The sequence below is a fragment of the Atractosteus spatula genome, chromosome 10 (genome assembly GCF_055471065.1).
Source record: "Atractosteus spatula isolate fAtrSpa1 chromosome 10, fAtrSpa1.hap1, whole genome shotgun sequence".
NCBI classification, from domain to species: Eukaryota; Metazoa; Chordata; class Actinopteri; order Semionotiformes; family Lepisosteidae; genus Atractosteus; species Atractosteus spatula.
In genome coordinates this window covers 7,040,234-7,056,626 of record NC_142715.1, presented here as the reverse complement: position 1 = coordinate 7,056,626, position 16,393 = coordinate 7,040,234, and the positions used below count along the sequence as shown (strand labels likewise).

The 16,393-nt window shown below is 42.9% G+C and overlaps 1 non-coding gene and 2 pseudogenes across 1 annotated transcript; all 3 read left to right on the top strand.

Annotated features, from left to right (window-relative positions):
* The first annotated feature begins 572 nt into the window (after nucleotides 1-572).
* Nucleotides 573-691, top strand: LOC148824662 (5S ribosomal RNA; annotated as a pseudogene).
* Nucleotides 692-1,226: 535 nt separating this feature from the next.
* Nucleotides 1,227-1,345, top strand: LOC148824661 (5S ribosomal RNA; annotated as a pseudogene).
* Nucleotides 1,346-1,882: 537 nt separating this feature from the next.
* Nucleotides 1,883-2,001, top strand: LOC148824660 (5S ribosomal RNA). Its single transcript, XR_016093085.1, has one exon. It is a non-coding gene; the product is annotated as a 5S ribosomal RNA (ribosomal RNA).
* The last annotated feature ends 14,392 nt before the right edge of the window (nucleotides 2,002-16,393 follow it).

Sequence of the window (16,393 nt, the reverse complement as noted above, 5' to 3'; positions counted from 1 at the left end):
CTCAGGCCCTCTGTGTTGCCTGTTTTTACCTGGAGGAACTTCAGCTCGTTCATTGGCTGAAAGTTCCATTGGCATCAGAGTCCCACGTGGGTTACTCGGCCCTACCAGTCCCTGATTGGTTGATCAAGGTGAGATGTGAGTCACTTACTCCTGACACTTAGGAATGCAGTCCAGATGTCCATCTGGCACACCCTAGACAGATAGGCGCCAATGGATGACCATTGATCATGATAGCTAGGCTTAACTAAGTGCATCCCCATTTGGGAGCTGTCCCTTATCAAAAGAAAACATCTTTAAATCAGCCTGCATGAATAGTTTCTCTGTGGCTGCATCACAGAGATGAACAGAGAGATGGGGCGTCATTAGAAAAAGCACAGCAACACTTAATTCTGTCTTATTAACAACCATTGCCGCTACAACTGAAAGGCTGAAGTGAAATAGAGCGGGGACGAAGGCAGTGAAGAGAGAGAACGTGGGAAGAAGAGAAAAACGCAAGGGAAAAAAAGCAGCGTCGTAAAAGAGGTGACGGAACTGTCCTCTCTATAAGAAGGGTGCCAGGGAGCCCTGTTCTTGCTTATGGCCGCACCCCCTTGAGCACGCCTGATTTCATCTGATCTCGGAAGCTAATCAGGGACGGGCCTGGTTAGTACTTGGATGGGAGACTGCCTGGGAATACCAGGTGCTGTAAGCTTTTAAGCGCAGGAGGCGCCCTATCCCCGCTCGCTCGCTCATTCCCCTGTTCACACGTGCAGTGCGGCTTTTCCGTCTGTTTATTTGTCAGCTTTGGCGAGACACGGGTGCTTGTGTATTAGCGTGAGCGTTTTTTATTCTGATCATGAACAGTTTTACAAGTCCGCAAAGGATCGAGGAAAGGTTTATTGCCAGCTGAAAAGAGACACAGCGCTTCGGCTGTGGACACTTGTTCGGGTGGCGTTCTGGGATTCGCGTTTTTCAGAATTGTATTGAGATCGTTTTCCACAGAGCTCAGATGTCAAAGCACAGCAGCAGCTCTCCACAGCGATCCTCTATAGCGCCCTTTCTCCCGTAGCTCCGTCCTCATTGGAAGGAAGCAAGAGTGAAAGGCTGAAGTGAAATAGAGTGGGGACGAAGGCAGTGAAGAGAGAACGTGGGAAGAAGAGAAAAACGCAAGGGAAAAAAAGCAGCGTCGTAAAAGAGGTGACGGAGCTGTCCTCTCTATAAGAAGGGTGCCAGCGAACTTGACTCTCGCTTACAGCCACACCCCCTTGAGCCCGCCTGATCTTGTCTGATCTCGGAAGCTAAACAGGGATGGGCCTGGTTAGTACTTGGATGGGAGACCGCCTGGGAATACCAGGTGCTTTAAGCTTTTAAGCGCAGGAGGCGCCCTATCCCCGCTCGCTCGCTTATTCCCCTGTTCACACGTGCAGTGCAGCTTGTCCGTCTGTTTATTTGTCATCTTTGGCGAGACACGGGTGCTTGTGTATTAGCGTGAGCGTTTTTTAGTCTGATCATGAACAGTTTTACAAGTCCGCAAAGGATCGAGGAAAGGTTTATCGCCAGCTGAAAAGAGACACAGCGCTTCGGCTGTGGAGACTTGTTCGGCTGGCGTTCGGGGAGTCGCGTTTTTCAGAATTGTATTGAGATCATTTTCCACAGAGCTCAGATGTCAAAGCACAGCAGCAGCTCTCCACAGCGATCCTCTATAGCGCCCTTTCTCCCGCAGCTCCGTCCTCATTGGAAGGAAGCAAGAGTGAAAGGCTGAAGTGAAATAGAGCGGGGACGAAGGCAGTGAAGAGAGAGAATGTGGGAAGAAGAGAAAAACGCAAGGGAAAAAAAGCAGCGTCGTAAAAGAGGTTACGGAGCTGTCCTCTCTATAAGAAGGGTGCCAGCGAGCCTTGCTCTCGCTTACGGCCACACCCCCTTGAGCACGCCTGATCTCGTCTGATCTCAGAAGCTAAACAGGGATGGGCCTGGTTAGTACTTGGATGGGAGACCGCCTGGGAATACCAGGTGCTGTAAGCCTTTAATTGCAGGAGGCACCCTATCTTCGCTCACTCGCTCATTCTCCTGTTCACACGTGCAGTGCGGCTTTTTGGCTTTTTATTTGTCGTTCCAATCTGCGTTTAGCGTATTTCGTTTTCAACACTTTGTCTTCTTTTTAGCAAAAGCTGACCCAGCACTCAGTGGTGTGTGACAGTGGCTGTCATGTGAACTCTGACGGTGATTCAGGTGTTGGGGGTCCGTCAACGACTGATGAAGAGTTGCTACAAATGGTAAATATTAAACCACAGCAAGTTCGAAGCAAACGAAAAACTCTAACACAAAAGAGGCATTACAATTGTAAATATTTTAGGTAAAAAGCATGCCTATTTATTTTGTTAAGCCTTCCTTTTCTTTTTTCCTTTAATAGAATAACGAAGAGGTCGACGCATCAATCTTCAAACTACCATCAAGCTTGAATGTTTCGTGTCTGTTCATGTGTGTTCGCCAAAATGTGATTAATGATGATGTTCAACCTAGTTTAGCTAACGATGGCTCTAATGAGCCCGATGCTATGGATCAGATTGTAAAGTCGGTGGTATGTTGCACCTTCAACCATTGTTTAAAGGGGGTTGTGGTTGATGAATGCGCGGCCCGTTTGATTAATCATCCAGGTCAACAGGGTCACACATGCCTAGTTGTCGGGTGCGCGGATGGGTACTGTGGTGTCTCCGGGGGAAAGTTTATGTACAGTGGTGTGAAAAAGTGTTTGCCAACTTCCTGATTTCTTATTTTTTTGCATGTTTGTCACACTGAAATGTTTCAGATCATCAAACAAATTGAAATATTAGACAAAGATAACACAAGTAAACACAAAATGCAGTTTTTAAATGAAGGTTTTTATTATTAAGGGAAAAATAAATCCAAACCTACATGGCCCTGTGTGAAAAAGTGATTGCCCCCCCTGTTAAAACATAAATCAACTGTGGTTTATCACATCTTTGGAAAGCTGAGTTCAATTTGTATAGCCACACCCAGGCCTGATTACTGCCACACCTGTTCTCAATCAAGAAATCACTTAAATAGGACCTGCCTGACAAAGTGAAGTAGACCAAAAGATCCTCAAAAGCTAGACATCATTCTGCGATCCAAACAAATTCAGGAACGAATGAGAAACAGAGTAATTGAGATTTATCAGTCTGGAAAAGGTTATAAAGCCAATTCTAAAGCTTTGGGACTCCAGCGAACCACAGTGAGAGCCATTAACCACAAATGGCGAAAACATGGAACAGTGGTGAACCTTCACAGGAGTGGCCGGCCGACCAAAATTACCCCAAGAGCGCAGCGACGACTCATCCAAGAGGTCAGAAAAAACCCCACAACAACATCCAAAGAACTGCAGGCTTCACTTGCCTCAGTTAAGGTCAGTGTTCATGACTCCACCATAAGAAAGAGACTGGGCAAAAATGGCCTGCATGGCAGAGTTCCAAGACGAAAACCACTGCTGAGCAAAAAGAACATAAAGGCTTGTCTCGGTTTTGCCAGAAAACATCTTGATGATCCCCAAGACTTTTGGGAAAATACTCTGTGGACTGACGAGACAAAAGTTGAACTTTTTGGAAGGTGTGTGTCCCATTACATCTGGCGTAAAAGTAACACAGCATTTCAGAAAAGTAACATCATACCAACAGTAAAATATGGTGGTGGTAGTGTGATGGTCTGGGGCCGTTTTGCTGCTTCAGGACCTGGAAGACTTGCTGTGGTAAATGGAAACATGAATTCTGCTGTCTACCAAAAAATCCTGAAGGAGAATGTCCGGCCATCTGTTCGTGATCTCAAGCTGAAGCGCACTTGGGTTCTGCAGCAGGACAATGATCCAAAACACACCAGCAAGTCCACCTCTGAATGGCTTAAGAAAAACAAAATGAAGACTTTGGAGTGGCCTAGTCAAAGTCCTGACCTGAATCCGATTGAGATGTTGTGGCATGACCTTAAAAAAGTGGTTAAGGCTCGAAAACCCTCCAATGTGGCTGAATTACAACAATTCTGCAAAGATGAGTGGGCCAAAATTCCTCCACAGCGCTGTAAAAGACTCATTGCCAGTTATCGCAAACGCTTGATTGCAGTTGTTGCTGCTAAGGGTGGCCCAACCAGTTATTAGGTTTAGGGGGCAATCACTTTTTCACACAGGGCCATGTAGGTTTGGATTTTATTTTTCCCTTAATAATAAAAACCTTCATTTAAAAACTGCATTTTGTGTTTACTTGTGTTATCTTTGTCTAATATTTCAATTTGTTTGATGATCTGAAACATTTCAGTGTGACAAACATGCAAAAAAATAAGAAATCAGGAAGGGGGCAAACACTTTTTCACACCACTGTAAATGAAAGTAGTACTCACACCACACTTTTCTTTCCTGAGTTTCGTGGCTTTTCTTCTTCCAACTATCTTCCAAATACAGTCCGTAATCCGTTCCCTTAATCCTGATCCGATCCGAGTTCCAAAAGTCCGTAATAAAGCCAATCCGCGATGTATCCTTATCCAGTGTCCGTAATCCAAAAACCATAAACCTTTTCTCCTTTCAGTAGTCCGTTATTCTTTAGCCCGATCTTTAACATACACCTCTTTCCTCTCTTTTCCTCCAAACCGCATTCACCTTATCGGCTTCCGCCCTGTTCACTGCCTCCGGGGCACTTATATTTCGGTTCCTGATGCGGCTCAGCTGTGTCTCATTGTTTCTCAGGGTAGACCCTTTCCATTTACCGGTCAGCTGATTCTTTTTGGCAGCCATTTTGCTAAGGTCCATATCTAGTATTTTAAGTAGGTCATTCCGAAAATACCTGTTATGAATGACCCTTCCCCTGGTCATGTTACAGTACAAAGATGTGTTGTTTTCCGCATTAGAAATTTATAAGTGTCTCAGTTTAGCCTGAATTTTATCGGCTGTCCTGTACATCGCCAGTGGCCTGGGTGCCTATACTTTTACAGATGATACTGAGCGGAGTATAAAGCACTTGCTGAGAAAAATAATTGACGACCGCTCGCCATATGAGTATGTACGCTCCTTATTGTAAAGGTAGATGGAAAAATACTACACGTGACTTTTGGTGCGTTGCAAAACTTATTTTATACTTATTTATACTTATTTTTACAGAAAAGAAAAAAGATCTATGTAAAACCAGGGCTGTGAAATACTCACAATGTGAATAGAGCTTTCACTCTGTTTTACAGACACAGGTGTGCCATTGTGAGAAGAACGAAAAATTTCGAATGTATACGTAAGAGTTCTTACAAAAAGTGCTTTACACTCTTCTTTCTGCAAAGCTTGAAATGAAAATCAATTAACTGAATGCTAATGTCCTTGAATTTGTTAAAGAGATAGATGTGCATGTAAAGAACATGAGTGAAATTACTGCGATTCTGATGTTTTCAGATCAGAAACTGAAGCCTGGCGGATTCAGCGGTGTGTATTCCAAAATACAACGTATTTTACATAGAACCTGTGGTAACACCGTCCCTCTGATCACTCAGGCTAATTTATTTGCTCTGTTAGGGTCGCCCAGTTCGGTGTTCATGGCTATAGAAATGGCAAGAGAAAGGGCGTTATGAATGCTTTTTCAGATGCTGCTGAGTTTCTGAGGGCGATAGCTACAACTAATTTTCTGCACCAACATTTAATTGGCGATTGCAAGCAGTAGTCTATAATGTGTGTGAAAAGTTTAAAAGTGTATACTGGGATGTTTCTGTAATTTAAAACCTACTGATGAAATAAAGTGGTTCACATTTCACATGCTATTTGTCCTGCGAGTTCTTTCTGTGACACTTTACTCAGTCAGTCAGTCAGTCAATGTGCGTGCGTGCGTGCGCTCACATCCTGGAAACTCGCGGCACTCACCAGACTTCCCACACCGCCAATTCCCTAGGGTTATAATAGATTGCATTCAAACCTGCAGCAGACATGATCACCTTCCATCCCTCGTTGCTAATACGCTCTTTCACACACTTATTTATAAATCGAAGGGGATGCGGTGGTGGGCATTTGGACCCTGAGGCCTGGGGCTACTAGGGGTGGAAGGCGGGACAACAACACTCATTATGACACACCATTGGCTCTCGAGGGGGCGGGACATCCGCCCATAACATTGCACCATTGGCCGATAAGGGGGCAGGACATCTGCCCATGGCGGCCTCCCATTGGCTGAAAAAGGGGGCGTGGTACCTGTCAAAATGTTTGATGAAAGGTGTCGCTTTATTCTACTCCCGGGCCAAAAACAGCCCTCGGATCATCAACTCAATCAGGAACTCCCAGTCTCACAACTGCATTCCCTCGGTGCTTCCCTACCACCCTAACCCAATTTCTATCCCCAGGACCATCATTAACAATGACTACATTTTACAGGACGATCCCTCCATTGGTACTCTTTTTTCCGACCGCCCAATCATCTCTTATCGCTGACCACCACATAAGCTTCTTGTTCACAGCTCCCTCGCACTCAGCACCTTCCCCTGCAATAGCACTCGCTGCATCACTTGCAAATACATATCTAACGACATTCAGGGCATCACAGGACAATTCCGGATAACCCTGACAACATCCTGTATCTCATTTACTGTATCTCTTGCAAAAAATGCCCAGCTATCTACATTTAGGAAACCGAAAGGAGACTAGGAGAATGCTTCAGAGAACATATTAGGGCTGGGAAGGTTAAAGATTTCTCCAAGCCCATAGTTTTTCTTTTCACCTCAAATAGCCAGGATCTCTCAATGACTGACTTATTTTAATGTAATCTTCTCTATTCTCTTGCAGGTTTTGACTTCACACCTTTCTTCACCTCTCTCCATTTTGCACTTCCTGAGTGGCCTCTCTGCTGCTCCTGCCTCCTCCCCTCTCCCAGCTTTTGTTCTTCTGTACTATTTAATCTTTGTAATCTGCCCTGTCTTTCTCACACCTGAAGAAGGCTTCACAGCCGAAACATTGAGTTTTCTCTCTTCTCTTTTCAGTATGGAATAAACCTATTACTTGTTCCTTTGCAGACTACACATGCTGACATAGTTTAGTTCAGGTGGGTAGCTGCTTCAATATACATTTGTAAATGTCAATTTAAAACTGTAAAAATAGTAAGATTGTAACTCCACTTTAAAACGTGGCAAGAAATAGACACATGGCAGGCTACACGCTGGAAAGGACACCAGTCCATCCCAGGGCAAAGATATAAAAAATAAACATATAGGCAGCACATATCAAGCCTTACAAGAAATCATTAACAGCCTCAACACACACCACAGGTCCATTAAACTCAAATACACCAAGCATGGTAGCCTGATAGACTTCCTAGACACCACCACATACAAGGTTTCTTCCTTCAACAACACAGACAAACTGGACATCAAGGTATTTTTCAAAGACACATTCACACGGCTTACTGCACAAGGATAGCTTCCACCCAAAACATACTTTAAAAGGACTGGTAAAATCACAACTCCTACACTTCCACAAAATCTGTACACAACAAGACGTTGAGGAAGCCAAATACACACTCTTCCAAGCTTTATGCCAGAGAAGATACACACAAAGTTTCCTCAAAAATGTGGCACAAACATTTCTAAATAGAAAAACTCCAGATGACAGAAAAATACCCCTCAACACATCATATTCTCAACTCAGCATAAAAACCAACAAAAACCATGATATTAGAAAACACAAACATACTGAGGGAGCACAAAATCATATCTGCACACAGAAAAAAACAAAAACCTTCAGCATTAATTAGTCCAAAGCAAGCTAAAACCTGTACACAACAGATCATATACACCAATAGCCAAACATTTCATAACAGAAAACAACGATACAAAACAAAGAAACTAAAGAAATCTTACAGTTGCAAAGGGCACTCTCAGAAAACATCAATAACGCCATCTACAGCATCCAGTGCAAAAAGTGCGGGGTGACCTATGTGGGGGGGAACGGGTAACTCCATCCGAACCCAGCTGACACAACACAGGTACATCAGGAACCACGGGACTGGAAAGAAACCCCAACTGGACAGAGATAGAAAGAAAGAAAAAGGAAAGGGAGTGGATCAAAAGACTTAATACTATCTTTACACAAGACCTGAACATCAGAAAAACCAGGAGGGTTTTAGTCGTTGGAAGGAGAGTGCTCTCCTTGTCCCAGATGGTCCCCTCTCGGATAAAATCTGGGAGAAGGAGCTTTGTTCCCGTCTCCTAACTAGCCAGATCCTACAGGGACTGGAACTCTTCACCATACTAACACGCAACAACAGAAGAATAACTGAAACCAATCAGCTATGGAAACTCGCACAGCTTGCACAGTCCTACTAGGGAGGAAAACGAAAGACCCTGATTGCCTATTGAGATGTTAATGGTCCATGCATAATCCGCCCCAAGGAAAACAGAAACCCATTCACCAACTGAAACTGCACCTACTCATACAGAAACGTACAGAAGGAACACAGACCATAGGATACAAACTAGCCCCTTAGGAGGAACTACAACACACTGCCCCTTACAAAACAGGATAAAAACAGGCCAGCATGGACACAGTGTTCCAGAACAATGCCTGAAGAAGACCCAGGCAAAAACATAGCGACACACAGAAAGGCAAGATTGTCTTCCTATGGAGCCACAGATTCTACAGAGGTAAAGCTGCCTAACAGTGGAAACCTAACAGTGTCAACGAAGCTTTAGGCATTTAAATGGTAAGTATGGATCAATCCAGAGTTGACAACGCACGCAACTGTACGGTCACCCTCCACACTGCCTACACAACAAACATGTCAAACAGACAGGATACCTTCCAACAAGGAACCAGGATCATCTACAAAATGATCCAAACAGTCCACAATTTACAAAACACAGCAGTTTTATTGGACGGGAGAACCGAGCACCCGCCAGCCTACGACGGAAGACCGAGGAACTCATAAAACCTGCCAAGCCACCCAAACTCACATATTTGAAGCTGGTAAGCAATGCCAAAAATTGGCTTCACACCACACTGCAGATCCTCGAAGAGCAAAATCTGTCATACAACTAGAGGATCTTGAGCTTCCCCACTGGGAGGAAGCTTTCACACTTGCTTCCAACTGATCAAAGAAACATTATGGGAGGAAATTGCAGAACACAACCTTTGGACCCTACAGTACACAAGCTATCAATACTGGGTTAGGGAAGGACACTCGGGCAGATCAAATTATCACAGCAGTTTTTAAATTCTACGACTTCTACTGGAAAGACTGCGAACAAGACCAAGTAAGAGTTAAGTTGTTTTATAAAGTCATTATTTTAGAGCAAGGTATAATTCTGATAAAAATACAATAAACAATATGGTGAAGCTATTGGAGAGAAAATTAAGGCTCGGTTAAGAAACTGAAACAGTCTTGACTTGTTCCTTTACACAAAAGTTATTTATTTTCAAAAGAGACCCATGAGGATTCCTCTGGTGTGCAAGACCTGCCTGAAGACATTTGACCAGTTTCCTCTTCACCTAAAGAGGGTGTGTATGAAATGAGCCTCAGCAGAGGAGATCAGCAAGGTCCTTCTCCAGGCCAGGAAGGACTTGTTGAATCACCTGAGGAATGGGCAGGTCGGGGATTACAAGAGCATAGGGCTCATGTGTGGTGAGAATGTGAGACTGGCGGAGTCCATGGACTGTTTTATGTGGAATCCTGAAGACACATCAGCAAGGTAAGATATTTATAATTTATAAGGGTTCTTCTGTTTCATTTCTAACCTTTACCTTTATGTAAGGGTATGTTAAAATGATATACCAGTGGTCCAGATGCCCTGAGCAAGAGGCTGCTGTCCAGGAGGAAGAGATGGAAGAGACTGAAGTGGAAGAGGAAGGGGAAGATGTGAGTTCTGGAGAACTTTCTATTTTTTCCAAATGTATCTTTTGTTTTATACTTGTATTCTAGTTTGTCTTAGAAGTAAAAATGTTAAATGTGTATTTTGTATTCCTACTGTCCCCCAGTTCTTAAAAGCCATCAGCAGGCTCTCAGGAAGACAGTGACCCAGGCTGGACTGGACAGAACGCACTCCCTGGATGCTCCTCACCTGGCTGGGTTTAAACAGGACCTTACCAAGGATCTTGAAGTGGCAGATTGATCTCAGGACGTATTTATTTTTTAAAGGCATTTAAAATTGAGCAGTGATATTTCCATAGCACATGTTTTTACTCCTTAGCTTAAAATTCACCCATGTGAAATCTCAGCCATAAACATAGTGACTCTACATTTGTCAGGTAGAAAATGTTTCCAGATTCCTGTTTTTATGGATCCATCTGCATCTTCCTTAAACTTTGTAAAGGGCCTATCCAAAACAACAATTATTGTAACCAAATGAAGACCACTGGACTGTCTCACCAAATCATTGCTAATTATATTAAGAACATAAACCATTTTCCGGGCTACATCCTAAATGATATCAGTGTGAAAGTAGAGGATCCCAGCCTGGCTAACCTCATCATCAACTTCCAAAGTATCCTAAAGGATATTCAGAAGAAGAACAGTAAGAATGTTGCCAAGAGATTACTAAAAATAGGTCATTTTCATTTTAAAACTTCTTTCAGTTGTACTTTTAATTTGAATACAAAAAAAGTTGATGAGTATTAATTTCTCCCACAGATATAGACAGTTGCAGAGTCCAGAACCAAGTACGAAGGATTGCTGGAAGGTGTTGATGGTTGCAAAGAGAGATGTGTTGCACAGACTAGGCAAGACATCACCTTGCCTGAGCAGCTTCTTGTACTGTATTACCTGCAGGCCTTTCTCCAGCTGAAGCACCTGTAGCACCCCAGGGTGGTAAAGAACATGACAGTAAGAATACTTTCATACAACAAAAGTAAGAAATTACATATATGGGATTTTTACAGTTTGGTGTATTCATTTTTATTTTCTCACTATTACAGGTTGAGGAATGGGTGCAAAGAAAGTGTTGTTTCAACAAGTGGGCACAAAAATGGTCATAATTCCTGTTAAAGAGCACAAAACCTCAAACAACAGCTGGCTTCCTTTGCATTGAGTGAAGAAGAGAAACATGCAAGTTGATGGCTACATTGATATACCCATCCACTCAATTCAGGGTTGTGGTAGAACTGGAACCATCCTGGCAAGCAGTGGATGCAAAGTACTGTATCACCCATAATGTGACACCACTCCATCACAGGACTCACTCACACCATGGCCAATTTTCATAGAAGCCAATTAAAATCCATGTTAATACCGAACAAAAGACCTCCACCTGCATAGCTCCAATCATGTACAGTATTTAAGAAAATCTGGAATGTACCTTAATTGCATTTTATTTGTGTTTTATCAGCCGTTTCATCTTTACTTCACTAAACTGCGCTGTAATGCCCAGGTCAGCAGCTTTGAAAGGAGACGGAGAAGATGGACTGGTCAGCCAATGTATCAACAGTGTCTGAAGTGCTGGAGAAGTGGAAGCCCAACACAGGACTGCCACCAAATGACATGCAAATTAAAAAGTTGATAAAGTATCAAATCTGGGAAGGCCTGAGCATCACTGACGATCCTGTGAAGGGGAAGAAGTTTGTGACTTCCAGGTGTTTCCAGAAGGGAGAGGTGGTGTGTGATTACAACGGCAAGGTCATCACAAAGACAACTGCTGAAGCTCACAGATGACAGAGGGAGACATGAGATGTCTTTTCTTTTCAGATGAACCTGCACAAAAACTGTGCATTGATGCTCGTGAAAAACACTGAGCCTGCCTCCCGGATAAGGAGGCAAATCGGAAGATGGATAAATCAATCAAAGAGAAAAGACAATGTCAGGGCTGTAAGAAAGTCATTTATAATCAACGAACAGCCTGTCGTAAATCTGTCTGTGACAAAAAGGGACATTGTTGAGGGGAGAAGAGCTCCTCTGTGATTACAGCATTTCCAGGAAATAATTTCAAGGTGAAGGACAAGCTCTGGAGTGGTTGGTTCACTGACCATTTCCAAAAAAGAAACTAAGTAAGTATATTAAAGTGCATATTTTGAAGATATTCATTTTCCTGTACCTTGGAATTAATGTAAAAATTATATTTGTGTTAATGTCTTGAAAATAGCATTTCTCATTCTCATCAGCAAGGATATAAGGAAGGGATATGGGACTGCTGAAAAGATACATGATTTTCAGAAGAGTATAGAAGGCAGATAACTATCCCACTCAATTGTTACTGCAAAGAAATGCCACAGTGTAAACAAAAAGGTGAACCATTCTTGAAATTTATTGACAGAATCTGAACAGCACAGCATTCCCAGACCAGGCACTGGAGTTTCCTGCAGCGTTAGATGGGTAGTCTCTTGGTAAGAGAGAGATCGACAGAGTACTGGACTTCATGAAAGACACCTTTCCAATTCATCAAGAACAGAGCCCACAAGATCTAGAGTCTAGAGAACAATTTCTAACAATATTAGTGGTAGTTTCTGAATAGGTTAAGGGCAACACAGTTGTAGAGCTATCTTGCAACTTCTTAAAAGTTGTAAAAGTGCTAACCATATTGCCAGTGGTTTATATTTAAAACCTAAAGATTTTAAATTTAATCTTTCTTAAACAAAGGACATTTTTCACAGGAACAGCAGCCTAAATCAGTTGATGACTGTAAATATGACAAGCTTGTGATAAATTGTAAATTGCAAAACAAAGTTGTATTGTTTTGGTTTTGTCTTCAACATCATATTAATAGGCATGTTATTTTTAGAGCAGCTGCCTGCCATTCACCACCAGCAGCCAAGATGCCACGAGGTACATGAAATGACCCAGAAGTACAGTACTTAATGATACAGAGAAGAGCATATGGGGGAAAAAAAAAGAAGACAAGAAATATCCATTAACACGTGCATCTAGAAGCCAGAAGACGGGTGATGATCAGCATTTCAAAAGCAGACACTGGAGGTTGAATTCAAGTTTTAACAGTGATTGTCTATGTTTGGCTTCAACACAAATCATATTAATATGCTCACATTATTAATTTGTACAAAGTCCCCAATATTCATTACAGGCGACGTTCCCAGGAGTACACACGACCCAGCCAGAACGTGGCTAGCTGACGTGCAGTGGACCTCAGGGAAAGAACTCTTGCCCACACGGATGTCTCTGCTCTGAAAACCACTGGATAAAGGTATATGGCGGTCTGTTCTCAGCTGTTGATTTTGTGAAAAATATTGAATATGAAAGATTGAAGTGTCACTATTCAATGAAGTTCAGACATAAGTATTATGTTGAGAAGCTAGATCTGTTCTACTAATAGCTTTAGTACCTTAATATTGTACTGTTTGCTCTGGTTTTCAGACATCAGTCCAAGATCACTGGTGGGTTAATTGATTTCTGGTAAGATTGGCCCCACGTGTGAGTGTGTGTTTACATTTCTATCTGGCATCCTCAAAAGATGGTTTTGTTTCCTTTTCTTAATTGCTCTTGATTACTAGAGTTTATTTGGCATGATACATTTGTGATAAATGCTTTTTCTTTGTGAATAGTCTTATTTTAATCTACATAATGTCATAATGTCAATGAGTTAGTACCTTAAACAAGCAGTAAAAGAAATGACATTTCAGGTTTATTAGCTAAAGTTTTTATAAGTGAACTGAGATTCCTTTACAGTGCAGAGACCCATCTTTAATATGCTGTGTGTGCTCATAATGGACTTGAAATTTGTTTTTGTCACAATGTAAAGGTATAATAAATAGATAATATACTCTATTTATCAAGACTTGACTATTTTAATTCTATACTTCCATTGACTGCTTTGGAATGCATTCCTTACAATTTTCCTGAATAATCATTGTCTCACAGTGTAGACCTGGGTGACATAACAGGGGTCAGGGCTGTGTTGACTGGAGGTTTGTGTAGACTGGCCATTGTCTATGTGAGACTGTGGGATCACTAGGGCCCCCCCCCCCCCTAACACCTGTAACATTGTCAAGTGGTATAATTACCTACAAAAGCTAAAGTTTCCTCCATTAAGGGGTCACTATTTGTTACATTCTGGCGGAACAAGAGACAAGATAAACCTCTCACTGTCATTGACGGACCAGTCCGGGACACTCTATGCTAGATTGGACTGTTGTCTTTGGAAGATGGGGTCACAGGTGATGAAATAGACCACAGTGGCAGTCCTGCCTAGCTGTTATATCACTGACAGACTCACCCACACATTGAGAAGAGAGCACTGGTTTCTGTGCAGAAAGCAGAACAACTCACTTTAACTGGTCAATTAGGTCTAATGAGTTTTATTGCCCTTGACATCTAACTTACTCCAGCCCCCCTTGTGGAAACAACCCCTAATTACTGTTCATGAGCTCCTGGCCACACTTGTTCCCAGTGGAACCAACCTGGAGCAGCAGAACAGAGGTTTTTGTTTCTTTAAGTTGTCTGCTGTTGTAAAACAAGTCATCCCTTGGGAATAAAAACTCTCCCTCTAGTCTGGTTGCTATCTCCTTTATTTGCCCCATATTCCCAGGGCAAAGCAGCTGAGTGATCAAAAGCTGAACTGCAAGGAGCTGAATTTCACACTGGCTTACAACAGACCCTGGTGGGAGAATGGGCAGGAGAGGGCCGGTTGTGCTCCTGAACTAGTCCCCTCCTCTCCTACTCTCGTATTTGCATCACAGTCTATAAACTCCAGCCCTATTGCTTTTCTTCCAGTTCATTTTTTTTAATACAGCTCGTGAATTATGTATACTCTTGTGAAGTATCAAGAAAGCACTCTTATCTTTATTTCACGTACAGTATACAGCAGACTGCTTGATAAAAAAAAAATAAATAAAAGCGCTATTCCTGACGGTCTAGCACAGTAACCACAACTCCAATAACTTTAACTAGAGGAAGAAATCCATCTTCTGCTCCAAAGGAAAAAAAACATTGAAATCATAAATCTCCAACGCTGGCTGGAGACTCTGTGTGTCCGTGCTCAGCGGTTATATGGGACAGGACTCAGCGCGCAGCAGGTGCGGCTCATTGCTCTACGCTCCCCGTGCGGAATGCGCGTCTCCTCCTTCCAGACTCGTAACACCGCTGCATACATCCCTTTTAAATCACAGAAACACAGAAACTCCGGGGTGTTTCTGTGAGTCAGTACTGGGTTTCTCTGTTCGAGGTTACAAGCAGAAACAAAAAAGCGCTGAAAGCAGGAAGTTATTTCTGCTCGTAGGCATAAACGTGTAAAAATACATTTTCTGATTCCTAAAACCCTAATAAAATCCATCTAAGTCTCCCTTTCGTTCCCAATGCACATAACTGAATATAAACCAGTCAAGTTCAGGTACTTTTCTGATGTACAGTATCTGAATAGTTCTGGCGCGGCTGTTGTAACAAAGATACTTACGAACTTTTTTTTTCATACGAGCTCTTGCCGTTTTTAAAATGAATATTTTTTTGAATTCGCTAAATCACACGAAACACCAGCATCACTTATCGTAAGCATCTGACCAATTACATTCCTGAATGTTAAACCCATTTAGTATTTATTTTTAACTTGTTTTATTTTTTTTTAATTACACACCTGTTAACTTAGTCCGGATCGCGGTCACCGAGGACCACTCCTGTCTCCCCAGATGACACTTTTTATTTTTAAGATAAACGCGAGATAAACAACGTTTGTTTGAAACCGCTCCACAAATTTTCTCACATGCACGTATTCTCAAATATCACCACAACAAAACCATAAAGTTTGTTTCCACAGACATGACACTATTATGCAATAAACCAATAAATTAATGAACTAGCAGAATCCCAATAAAAACACACGGCAACCCGGCAAGCACAGCATGTCAATATTATACATTTTTACCAACAAAACCGCAAAAGCAAAAACCAGCAAATATATATATATATATCCCATGTTTTTACCTTATTCTGGAGCATGATATTGTAACGCTTACGGCCGTCAGGTACTGTGTAAGAGCCGGCGTACCAGAGCAGGTGACGTCACCGCCCTTCCCTATGATAGCAGGACTACAGCTACTGGGCTGTAGAGAGATCTCTCTTTAGCTCACGGTGCTGGGTCGCTGCAGAGAGACGCGGAAGTCCCGGGTTCGAGCCTCAGTCGGGATGGGGCCGACCAGATGCGGCAAGGGCGCCCGCCTGAGCCCCCGTTGCGTTACATTGGTGTCAGAAGCGGGGTGGGATAGCCCTTCGCCGGGGACGGCGATTTAAGCGGGGGAGAGTGTAACGCTTACGGCCGTCAGGTACTGTGTAAGAGCCGGCGTACCAGAGCAGGTGACGTCACCGCCCTTCCCTATGATAGCAGGACTACAGCTACTGGGCTGGAAAGAGATCTCTCTTTAGCTCACGGGGCTAGGTCGCTGCAGAGAGACGCGGAAGTCCCGGGTTCGAGCCTCAGTCGGGATGGGGCCGACCAGATGCGGCAAGGGCGCCCGCCGGAGCCCCCGTTGCGTTACAATATATATCCA